The sequence below is a fragment of the Lepisma saccharinum genome, chromosome 23 (assembly GCF_977018435.1).
Source record: "Lepisma saccharinum chromosome 23, izLepSacc3.1, whole genome shotgun sequence".
Lineage (NCBI taxonomy): Eukaryota > Metazoa > Arthropoda > Insecta > Zygentoma > Lepismatidae > Lepisma > Lepisma saccharinum.
This window is the reverse complement of record NC_139251.1, coordinates 55,243,226-55,255,956: the sequence shown is the minus strand read 5'-3', so window position 1 is coordinate 55,255,956 and position 12,731 is coordinate 55,243,226. Positions and strand designations below refer to the sequence as shown.

The following is a 12,731-nucleotide window of genomic DNA, read 5'->3' as shown; positions in this document are numbered from 1 at the left end:
TTATCTAGTGTAAACTGAAATATTTCCTGAGGGGGGCTCGACCCCCTTATCCCCACCTTGGATACGTGCTATTATCAATTACGGGGTTATAGAAAAAATTACCTTGCCTCAATAATTATTTATCTCCTTAAATTTTCGTCACATTATTTTATTTCACACACACAAGAAACCAAAAAGCCTCATTTTATCTAGTGTAAACCGAAAACTTTCGGGGGGCTCCAGCCCCTGAGACCCCCTTTGGATGCGTGTCTGAGTCAACGCAGCATTTGCTTCAAACGAATTCACAAAATGTTTTCAATTATTTCAATTACTGTCCTCACTTAGCCCGTTTCGTGTTTGAATTAACTACACTTATTATTGTATTTTCTTCTCTGCGTTCTAAATATTAAAATAAATACTTAATATAAAACAACGGATTTTATATTAATATTTCGACTATTACTACCTTCCATTGATGATATATTGCTTATCTCTGTAATAAGAACATATAACTAAAATCTCATGATTATCAATTTCCCTGATTTACTACTATTTCTTTTTAATCCACTAACTCACCTCTAACCAAAATGGCGTCATCTCCCATCAAGCACCCTAATCGACCAACCTGTATGTATCTACCTTGGTTATATTTACCCGGAGATATGGCAGCATGGCCCTCGGTTGCCATGGCAAACGGTGCTGCCATCTGTTATCGAAAAATTACCACAAAATTGCCTTTAGTACGGCCTTAATGAACTCAGAAATGAACAAAATGTCACTTACCATGTTTTACACCCGACCCCTTCAATTGTAAATCCATATTTAATGCATATATTTATTAAGATAACTAAATGTATATTTACATGACACTTTCTTGGAACGTAAGTCCGTTCTCCATGACGTTGATAAAGAAAAGATTCTCTGTTTAGGCCTTACATTGTGAGGGTCCCGGGTTCGAATCCCGGCCTGGGAATGAGTGTTCTTTGTGCGTGTCCCTTCATCAATATCATCCTATCATCACTCATTCCCATCTTCACGATTAGCAAAAAGTGGCAGAAAAGCGAAATGAAATAAACAAAATGAACCAATGAATCAACCTTACATGTAAGAAAGTATTGCTCAAACCTCTTTCCACTCCACCTGACACCTTTCAACATTGCGAGAAAGCTATCATACTGCAAGAACGAGCTTCGTAGAAAGGATGAAGTTGTGATAGCAGCGCCAGAGCAAGCGGCGAGATTACGAACTATTACAAGCTGAAGCCACGAAGGATATGGCGCAAAGCACAAAACAGTGTCTTGTTTTGTATACGTTACGCCGCGGTTGCACCTGTCGTTTCACAAAAAGAGAATGCTTTGTCTCTAAATCGAAGAATATCGGCAGCAGTAAGAACAGGGGCGTGGCGTAACTAACAATTTCGGGACCCGTCTCTCTTTGGCAATTCCCGGTTCTTTTAGAAGTATAGCTGTGGTAAAAGTGAAAACATGAAATGCGATAAAAACTTAGAAGAAATCAATCCTAATCACCATATTGATGCTAAATTCCATCTAACTTTCGAACTTTCTCGCACAACACAAATTATTTGCACTTTGAGTTCCTGTACTGCGCGAGGAAAACTAAAATTGCAACCTAAGTGTAGAGCGTTTACCAAAAGTTTCATAACAACGACATTTTATATTATAGGCAACCCAACTAACACAAAGCGTTACTGGGTTACCAAAAAATGGCGTAATTTCAGAGTTGCCAGGTGCCCAAGGACGATATTTAAATATACACAGTTTCATATTATATCTTAAATTAGAAAATATTTTATGAAGAGTAATAGAGGTTAAATTTAATATTTTCTCATTGGGGAAAAAACGTATAAATCCTTCTTGTAAATATTTATCTTTGTTCATTCAGTCCACTATATCCAGATAACGAGAAAACAAGAAAGGAAGAATGAAGCATACAGCATATCCCACTATCGTGATGAAAAGTCACATAAATCTGTAGTTCCCAAACTTTTCGTTTCACGGCACCCTTAGTGTTTCAAGATTTTTCCGCGTAAGAATGTACGCCTTCCTAACACTTGCAACGCTGTGTTAGTGTGGTTAGGTTGCTTGCCTAAGTTAAAAAATAAACATATATTTTAAATTCAGAAACATTTCATGTGTAAAACGTACTAAATAAGAACATATCTGGAACGTTTATATAATTGATTAAATTTCAGTCAAAATATAAATCATGCATTATCTTGATGACGAGAGTAGGCAGGTCACTTTCGCCCTGCTTCCTGATCAATTTTTCTTTTTCTTTGGGTGGGGGGGAAGGGGGAGATTGAAAATAAATACTATATTCTGTGTGTTGAATTATATATTCATACGTGCATTGATTTACTTTTTTCTCCATGTCTAAGTGTGTATGTACACTCACCAGCAATACAAATGGGACACCTACATCCTGGAATACTCGCTTGCTTGCAAGGCGTTATGTGTGTTGCCTAACTCTACGGCGTTGGTAGAAATTGCCATTGAAAATATGCTATTAAAATTCATAAAGAGAAAGAGAGAACCATGTAAGGAAAAAGGGGAAAACAGATCATTCCTTTTAGTTGCAGAAAATATTATTTTATTTCATTGATTAACTTTTCTTATTTGGTGTCGCTTTTCTGCTACTTTTAGCTAATCGCGACGATGAGGATGAGTGATGCTATGATGAAATTGATGAAGCGACTCACAAAGAACACCCATCCTCAGACCGGGATTCGAACCCATGACCCCTGGTGTGTATGTAGAGCATGGCAAAAAATATTGTTTCTGTCGTTCAGTAGTCATAAACAACAATAATAAAAAAAAGAAAATTATGGCTCCAATACATACCAAATTAATGTAATTTTTACCTCAAGCGATTTGGAGGATACAGAAGCCCAGATGGTCTGGTAGCGAGACGTACGAGTTGGTTAAATGGTTGGAGTGTTTAGTTTGGTTTAGAGCTTACAAATGACAGTTCTGCATTAATACAATAAATTATTTCATGCAATTATAGAATTAAATTTAATTATTACTTTATAAGTCAAGATTTGATTTTGATTTGATTTAGTGTTATTTTACTTCGCGTTTTGCAAAAACCACAATAAAAGCTTAATTACATCATAATGTTTGAACACAATCTCTGCATTGAATGGCAGGGACTGGATTTGGTAAGTATACCATCTATATTCTTTACTTTCGATAAATTTACACAACTGTCACGAGGCATGAAAGTGAATACATTCTAGTATGAGTTTTGTTGTCCGCCATCTTGAATTCAACTTCAGAAATGTAAATGGGAAGGGGGTCGTGCGACATATCAAAATGGGCTAGAATTTCACCAGGAAAACAACTGTGACATTTGTTTTCACCTAACTTTAAATTTAAGGGCGATTCCCGCATGGGAGAGTGACACGTCCTTTCCTTTTTGCTTAAATGTTTATTGTTCAAATTATCGTTAGTATGTGATTATGTGGTATTTATTGTTTAGACCAATCACTGAAAATGTCCGGATATTGACTTACCGGTATGTACATATCTTGTAGTGTTGGTTGACATGGGAATTACAATTGTGTTTTGTCTTTACATAAAAGTTTAAAAGAGTGAATTGATCGTGTCAAGAGTAGCACATTTCCTTTTTCACTGATCTGAACGAAAATGCCACTAACACGTGAGGAACGGATTGACATCATTTGCAAAGTCCCCAACCCGTAGCACACGGAGACTGGCGCTGGAAAGCGGTGTCGGCAGGGGTTCAATTCAAAGGATTATACGTGACCACCACTGGCATCCGTATAAGATACAGCTGCAGCAGCACCTTAGTGAGGACGATCCAGACATGCGTTTGCAGTTTTGTGAGTGGGCTATAGCACAACTACAACGTGACCCTGCCGTCGGTAGCAAGATTCTGTTCAGTGATGAGGCTAATTTTTATATGTCGGGGGAGGTGAATAAGCAAAATCTGGGTACTGGTCACCCGAAAATCCACATTGGACAGATCCCAGCAAGGTGACGGGAGGCGGGAAGCTAATGGTATGGTGTGGTACTTGGGGTTCCCGACTTGTTGGTCCATTTTTCATTGAGGGCAACTTAAATGCAGAGCACTACTTGCTTCTGCTACGGGAGCAGATCTTACCATCTTTACTGTCCGAGGATGGGAGCTATCCTGATTGGTTCCAGCAAGATGGTGCTCCACCGCACTATGGGATGATAGTCCGTCAGTACCTGGATCAACAATTACCTCGCCACTGGATTGGTTGCCGAGGGACTGTGGAATGGCCTGCACGCTCACCTGACCTGACACCATTGGACTTTTACCTCTGTGGACACCTGAAAGCCATGGTGTATGCTACGAAAATCAGGGATCTGGCCCATTTGCGCACACGCATTGTGGATGTCTGAGGTTCTTCAGAATGTGGTAAGGTCATGGGAGAGACGATTACCCGTGTGTGTGAAATTCTAGCCCATTTTGATATGTCGCACGACCCCCTTCCCATTTAAATTTCTGAAGTTGAATTCAAGATGGCGGACATCAAGATGGCTGCCGACAATGCGGGTGACGTCAATGTGGTTCTCCCTTGGCCAGGCAACGATTGGTCATCGCCATTTTCACGTTCTATGCCGCAGTGGCCTTGTACTGGGGGTGTTAAGTGACTTATTGAGCCACCCTGTATATACCAGGTGGTTATAATTAAAGTGACGGTGTTCAGAGTGGTACAGCACGGGCTGTAATGAGAGTAGCAGTCTGAAACTTCGTAGATATGCTAATGAAGCAATGCGCTCGCGAATAGTTCCAATTCTCGCCACCAGGGTAAAAAATGGCGCTGTAAATAGGCAAAACGTGGAATTTTCCGTAAATCTGACGTCAAGATGTTATTCCAAATTCGGTGACATTGCCTAACGATTATGTGAGCTCCCTGGTTTTTGTTGGTGACGCTTGTTGCTTTTTTTCCTTTTGAGATGTGAATGTTCGCCGAACATTAAAAAGTTTGATTTTTTCCGTGTAAAAAGCAATTGCTATTGCGAAGAGAGAACGTGCACTGCTAGTGAAGTTGTTTTACCAGAATGGGAGCAATAGCAACGCTGCACTGCGGAAATATCGCCAAACAGAAAGGGCTGAGAAGAGGGCCCATGTCAATTAATGGGCTGAAGAAGATGATGAAGAAATTCGAGGAAACAGGAGAATTGGGTGTTGCACCAGGGAGAGGAAGGCGGCCCATCCCCATGGAAGTTGTGGACTAAGTTGCTTTAGTTGTAGCTGACCGTGCAGCACATGCCTCAACTTCTGCAACCAGTGTTAGAGCTGTGGCATGTGAATTGTCACTTCCCTGGTCAACAGTTCGCAAGGTTTTGCGATGCATTTTACACTGGTATCCCTACAAGATTCAAACTGTGCACCAATTGAAACCCCAAGATATTCCACAACGCCGTGAGTTTGTCCATCGGTTATTGGCAAGCATGGAAGTGGATGACATGTGGCCGGGGAATATTCTGTGGACTGACGAGACGCATTTTACTCTGGACGGTGCAGTGAATACCGAAATTTAACTTCGACCCGCAATTCAGTGCCTGGCCTTGGTAAAAAAAGGTAAGTTACCTTCTTAGGTTTAATTTTAGCCTTAATTTTTGGTATATTCATGTGTCAATGCGGAAAACAGTGAGAAATAGTGGTGGGGGCAGGTGAGTCCGGCTAATTTCTAACATGCATTTAAAGGGACTCTATAGATAAAGGCGGGGCCGCGGAAGCGGTAGGGGGCGGTAGGTCAATTACCCCAGGGATGGGGCCCGGAATCGGTAGGAAATTTGGACTCAACAATTTCAAACGACAATATTTCAACTTCAAACGGCTGTACATTCGTAAATACTTGTTTCCGCGCTCCAACTTTTTTTCTTCATAATTAGCATCACATAATCTTCATAAATAAAAACAAAAACTTTCGAAATAGAGGGTGTAGAATGGGACACCGGACCCTGCAGGAGTTTTTACTTCTTCTGAATCATTCTACAAGAAGTGCATTTGAGCCATCAAAGCATTTATGATACACAGACGATCCATAACAATTACATATAGGTACAAGCACAAATAGAGTTCACTTATGGCTGGAGCAGAGGATATGATCCACATTTTTATGTGACGTCACAACTTTAAAATATGTCACGGATATATTATACTTTTATGAAAGGACACGTAAATGTTGTGTTATTATATATAATATTGCACCCTGTTTGTAATGTATATCTTTTGTTTAATGTTTATTGTATTTTATGCTCTATTATGAGTAGTTTAATGTATCTTCATGTTTGCGAGAGTGCAACATGTTTTGAATTTGAATTTGAATTTAAAATTTTTGGTGCGTCAGCACTAAGGCTATTTTGCACCCGTCACATTATTCGGGGTCCAGCCCCTTATTGTTACAAATAACAACTCTAACGTTGCATAACTAAAAGCATGAAATATAAAATATTAAAATCTTCTGACTTCCGTTAAAAGCTGAGGCTGTAAAGGAGCACTCAGCACAAATAAGGACAAAACACAGGACAACACAAACAAAATTATACTGGCCATGGGGCCAGTCGCCAGAGCCTCGTTAGTCTGCAGTCCAGGGTGTACTACGGGGAAGTGAGGTTGACTATTGGGTGCACTATGTGGAAGGAGCACCCCTTACACCCCGAGTGCACTATGTGAATTTGTATTTCTAAACATGTGTAGATATCAGTTTTGTTGATAGTATCCTTTTGTAGATAGTGAGTGATTCATCTGTACTTGAATCTGTGTTCTCGAAAATAGTATAAAAGCGAGGATATCGCGTAAGAAATCATCACACTTTCGCCACGGATCGACGAAGCATTTAAATTTAAAAGGAACTCCTCGGTGTTGTGCATGCATCTTGGTATGGTAGTTCGGGGTGCAAGCTAGGCCTATGTGATCATAGGTACGCCGATAGCCATGCATTGATGCTATGCACAATACTGCAACCATTCTACGTTAAATAATAAAGCTAGCCTAAGGATTAATTTGGAAATAAATGGCTAAAGAGCAAATATTGGCTCAGATATTATTGCATATCTCTTGGTGTGGTAGTTCGGGGCGCAAGCTAGGTCTATGTGATCATAGGCATGCCGATAGCCACGCATTGAGTTTATGCAAGTTGAGTCAATTCATCGACAAAGCGAAATCCTCGTCTTCGTCTCAAGTATATTTGCATTATAATTGCAATAAATAAAGAATAAAACCTTTCAGTTTATACATACTGCAGTAATGTCGTTTTATTTCTCTGTGCTGTGAATATTGCCTTTGCCTAACACTATCCCTGTATCTGAGAGGAGTCTGTGTACTTCACCGAGTCTCATCGTTCACCGCTGAGTATTATTAAGTTATTAATAAATATAATAATACGTTTAATAGTATAAAAATACAGACAGGCGCTTGCACGTATCACACACTTACCTCGAAAGAAATGTTCATGAGACCTTCTCAGCAGAAACGGTTGAACTTAAATATTTGGCATTGGTGTTAAATTGTCCCATTTAAACGAATATCCACGCAATATTTCGCATCTTTTCTACATCCCCCTCCATATACTGTTCACATATACATAATAATGGAAAATATCCTGCCAAAAATAATTTCTTAATAACATTCCTATGCAATTGAATAATCTAATTTCAGCAAAAAGCTATCGAAGTAGCCATTGTGACACAGTCCAAAGTCATTAAAAACTTAATAATATAGAGATTATGATAGTCAACTACTGCCTAATTTGACATTGAATGACACAGTAAACTTACCAAATCCAATCTCTATCTCTGATCCTTATTTTTAATGAACTTTCACTACTATGCTAAGGCATTAAAGTGAATTTTTTTTTGTCACGTATGTTATGTATTCTATGTCTAAAAATACAGTTTCCATGCAACAGATTACATTGTTTGCTTACTTTGCCCATTGCATACCTATTTTTGCAACAAAATTTTCGTGTGACATTTCCTTGAACTAGCACCAACAATGTGGCTGAATTGTTTATAGAAAAGCTGGTGCCTTCGATCGTTTGATGTCCCAAAACATGTACATATTGTATTACCGCTTCCTCTATCCTGGTAGGTAATAGTAATAATAATAATAATAATAATAATAATAATAATAATAATAATAATAATAATAATAATAATAATAATAATAAATAAAGCATTGAAATAATTCAACTCACCAAAAAAAAGATATTAAATTCAATATAAGTGTCATGTGAATAACGAATCCAGGATTGTGGAAAAATATGGATGTGAACTGGAAGTGGACCAAGGTCTGATTTCCAGGGGAGGATTCGGTTTAAGTAGGGGATTGAGGAGAGGAAGATAAAATGACATACGCTAAGTTGAATCATTATTAAAGTCTCAGTATACAAAGTGAAGTCTCGTATTTCTATGTAATTCCGTGTTGTATCAATTAATTACTACTAAGGGTTGGGGGTTGTAGTTGCTTATTTCTACTCTCTTCATACGACCCCATGAACCTTCATCCAAACTGGAGGTAGCCATTTTATTTTTGTAACTTTCTTCTGGACATCAAATCTTCTGTTGATTGAATACAATTATCTTGAATTAGAGAATGTCTAGATATTTCATAAACCAGGTTCAGAAATGAAAGTTCAAGGAACAAGAAAGAAGCAATAACACAAACACGTTTCTTGTCACAAGTAATTGATAAAGTACATCGAATATGTATTGAGCCTTGCTTTTGTAACGGACGAAACTCCACAGAAAAACTTCGAACAAAAGTATTGGCCAATCCAGTTTTAAAATCCTCCACAAAAATTTCCAGTGCAAGTGCTTTTGCAGGTAGTGATGAATTATTTCAATGTGTGTAAAATTGTTCTCAGCATGTTCCAAATGTGTCAAATATACTAGAAGTGATTAAAATTTGTTTTTAGAGTGCACTTTTTTTACGCGTTATTCATATATACATACATACGAGTACATATATTCATCACTTGCTTTACACATTTCGAACACTTACAAACACTTCTGGTGCACGTTTAAGAAATGAAGGTGGCTTCCAGAAGTGGTTTGAAAAGTGCACAATTTGATTGATTGATTGATTGATTTAGTTTATTTTACTTCGCGTTTTGTGCCTCTTGGCTAATTTGCGAAGATGAGGATGAGTGATGAAAGGATGAAATTGATGAATGGACATTCACAAACAACCAAGCCCGACCGGGATTCGAACCCGGGACCCTTGGCGTCGCAGCGCGATGTGCTAACCGCTCGGCCACAGGGTCGGGCGAAAAGTGCACAATTTCCTTTATAGTGGAGAAATGTCTTTGAATAACCTTCAAGGAAAGTTCTATCTCCATGAATAGTCATGAATGTGTCATTTGACAAACCTAGAATGCATTCAAACATTTCTTTAACTCTAATGGCACGTATAGATGCATAACTCAAATGAAGCATTTTAATGTATCATTTGACACGATACGTTTATGCACCAGTCCATACATCAAAAATGTCCAAATGCACAAGAAAATCAGGGCTAGTGTCAACAATGTCACAACCTCTCAGTACAGTAACAATAAAAATCACAATTACATTTATTTATAAAAGTTTATTTTTTTATAAAAAAAGTATACAAATGTGCAAAAAACATTTGAAAAAATTGGTGTTGATTACTTTGTGTCATGTTTGGTTTCGTTGATAAAATTGTCATCTGCGCCATTCATGGGTCTTCAGTGGTCTTAGCCCCACCAACCACCTACAAAAGATAGATCATGTTTAGATACTTTGACAAGTTTTCTTGCACCAATTTAATGATCTATGAATGCTGATATTTACCTTCAACGACTAATTTCAAATATAGTTCCAATTACTTCAGTGTAATGTAAGATATGCTCTTTGAACATCTTCTTTCCAGAAACAAATATTTTTTTAAACATAGACAAATATAATGTTATATTTTATTGTATGATAATATTATTCCTACGTAATTCTGCTTCAATTTTTTTATGTTGTGTCTAAAATGCTTGCATCGACGACAGTTATTAAGTATTTATTATACTCCGATACTCAAAGTATGATGACAGTGACAATTCAATTCGAAAGATAATGTTTAACGTACTGGGTTCACACAATTAGAAATCGGAATTGTAGAGCTTTATTGAGAATTACAAAATCATTAATTGTAATGAATTATCGATTATTTTTGGTGTGAATAGTTTGAAAGACCTAGTTTGTATTGTTATCCTTTTTTTCATGAGAGTCACTTTGTACAGTTTCAGAGTATCCATATATAAAAGCCTCGATTAAAAGCTTAGTGACATTTAGCGTTCATATTCTTTGTTCTTTTTATTTTTACTAATTAGCATATCTGCATCCTAGATACTGAGTATACAATAGCAATCGCAATAATTCAATTGGTTCTATACTATTCTGCATATTGAACCACGATGTACAATTGAACACTCCCCCATGATATAAAAAATCACTATACACAAAACACAACTAAGATAAGCTACTTAACCTAGTGGGTTCATGTTTCACATATTAAGGTTTACCTCTTTTTAATGCTCGCATGTTTCGAAATAATAATGTTCCTGATGACTCTTACAAGAGATAATTTACTTTCTATATCAACTTCGTGATATGGAGCTTTACCCATAGATATATTCAATAGATGTCCATAAATATCCAATAGACATCCAAAGGATGATACCGTATATCTCATGCATATTCAGCATATCCAGAATTTTAGATCCTCATAATCTCCATAACAGGATATCCCATGAATGTCCAATGTATATCCACAGATAGTTTATTCAGTATGTGAGATTCTCTTGATATCCAGGACGGGATATACTCTGAATATCCAGGACGGGACATCCCTGGGGTGTCCAATTAGTACATAGATCTTGATATTTAGGTTTAGATATCCCATGGACGTCTAATGGATATAGTACATGGAAGTGATCTGAACATTGTACATATCCTATGAATATACCTTAAGGTACATTTTTCTAGAAGTGACGCCGGATGCAGGTGACTGCTGCTACTGCATCCTTGGCACATATCCTATGCTTTCAATCACATATGTTTTCCTAGCTGCATCTTTTTCGTTGAACGCAAATGCCACTCAGTCGTCAATTTGCAGCTAGAAAAAGGCATCCGATTAAAAAAAAAATAGTACACGAATCAAGCGCATTCGGAAGCGTGCGTGGCCGCAGTTGCTTGCGTCTGGCGAAACTTCTACGAAAACGTACCTTTAGAGATTTATGTTGAATGGGTAAAATATCTAATTATAGAGATCTGTAGACTCACCTCCTCCATAACCACCTCCACCTCCACCTCCAAATCCTCCGCTCGATATTTTCCATCCACCACCTCCTCCACCACTGGGTCTCCATCCACCACCACCTCCTCCGAATCCTCCGCTAGGCTTCCATCCTCCACCACCACCTCCGAAACCTCCGCTGGAAATCTTCCATCCACCACCGCCTCCTCCGTAACTTCTTCCGAATCCTCCACCGCCTCCTCCTAGTTTCCATCCACCTCCTCCAAATCCTCCACTAGGTTTCCATCCACCGCCTCCTCCTCCAAATCCTCCACTAGGTTTCCATCCACCACCTCCTCCTCCGAATCCACCACTGGATATTTTCCATCCGCCACCTCCTCCGCCTCCTCCTAGTTTCCAACCGCCTCCACCGAATCCACCACTGGGCCTCCAACCTCCGCCTCCTCCACCAAATCCTCCGCTGGATATCTTCCAACCTCCACCACCTCCACCATAGCCTCCTCCTCCTCCTCCAAATCCTCCGGATGAGAATCCTAGAGATACAAAAATCAATTACTTGTAGAACAAACCTACAGTTAAGAAGAGCATGTCTGCAAATTGTTTGCACATCATTGGATAGACCATGAGAGATATTGACCACATGTGTTTTGGGAAAGTCCTGAACTTTACATGCTTGATAAACCTGTAAAATCTATTCTGCATTCGTCTACTAGAAAGTCATATTTTACTCACAATGTTATATTTAGGCAGTGTTTTAAAAAAAAGGGGCAAGGTACCAAGGAATATCTCCTTCTCTCTCTCTAAATTTTCTATTCGAATCTCAGTTTTTCTAAAGTGATTTCAAAGCGAGAAAATATAATTTCATCCTCTAAAGAAAGAACTCTTGTTAAAAAAAATGGAAAGGGCAGAAGAATCTACAATATAAAATTAAAATCTGGAACAAACAACTCTTAAGATGTGCTATGATAATAAAACAATGACCATGACAATAGCGAGAGAAGAACTAGAACACAAAATGTACCTTGAAAATAACGAATTGAAACACATTGATAGGAGCGATACAACAAGATCACAACGTAGATATGACATTAACAACAGAATCCAAGTGGCAGGACATTTTTTAAGGCCTGAAGAGGAACTTCCTCAATGTTTCCTCAACAAAAGGAAATAACAAAATTACCAGTATATAAAACTATATATGCATATACTTATGATTCTGCATAGACGCAACTTCAAAATACCAAAGTTAACTACAAACAATGGAAATGAGATTCTTGCGTAAAATAGGAGGAAAAACAGAAGACATCGAGTGAGTAATCAGATTACCGGTATACGAAATTGTTTGAGAGTTTCTTCATTACTCAAAATAACAGAATCGACTCAGATGGTTTGGACATCTGTAGACAATGGCTGAAATGGATGTAGCCAAAGTGGTACATGATGTAAAATGCAGTGGACAAAAA

General features: G+C 38.2%; 1 long non-coding RNA gene across 1 annotated transcript; it reads right to left on the bottom strand.

Annotated features, from left to right (window-relative positions):
• Positions 1–9,568: 9,568 nt before the first annotated feature.
• Positions 9,569–11,772, bottom strand: LOC145977734 (uncharacterized). The gene is made up of 2 exons (XR_014440629.1): positions 11,295–11,772; positions 9,569–9,735 (listed from the first exon to the last, which is right to left on the bottom strand). It is a non-coding gene; the product is annotated as an uncharacterized LOC145977734 (long non-coding RNA).
• Positions 11,773–12,731: the final 959 nt, after the last annotated feature.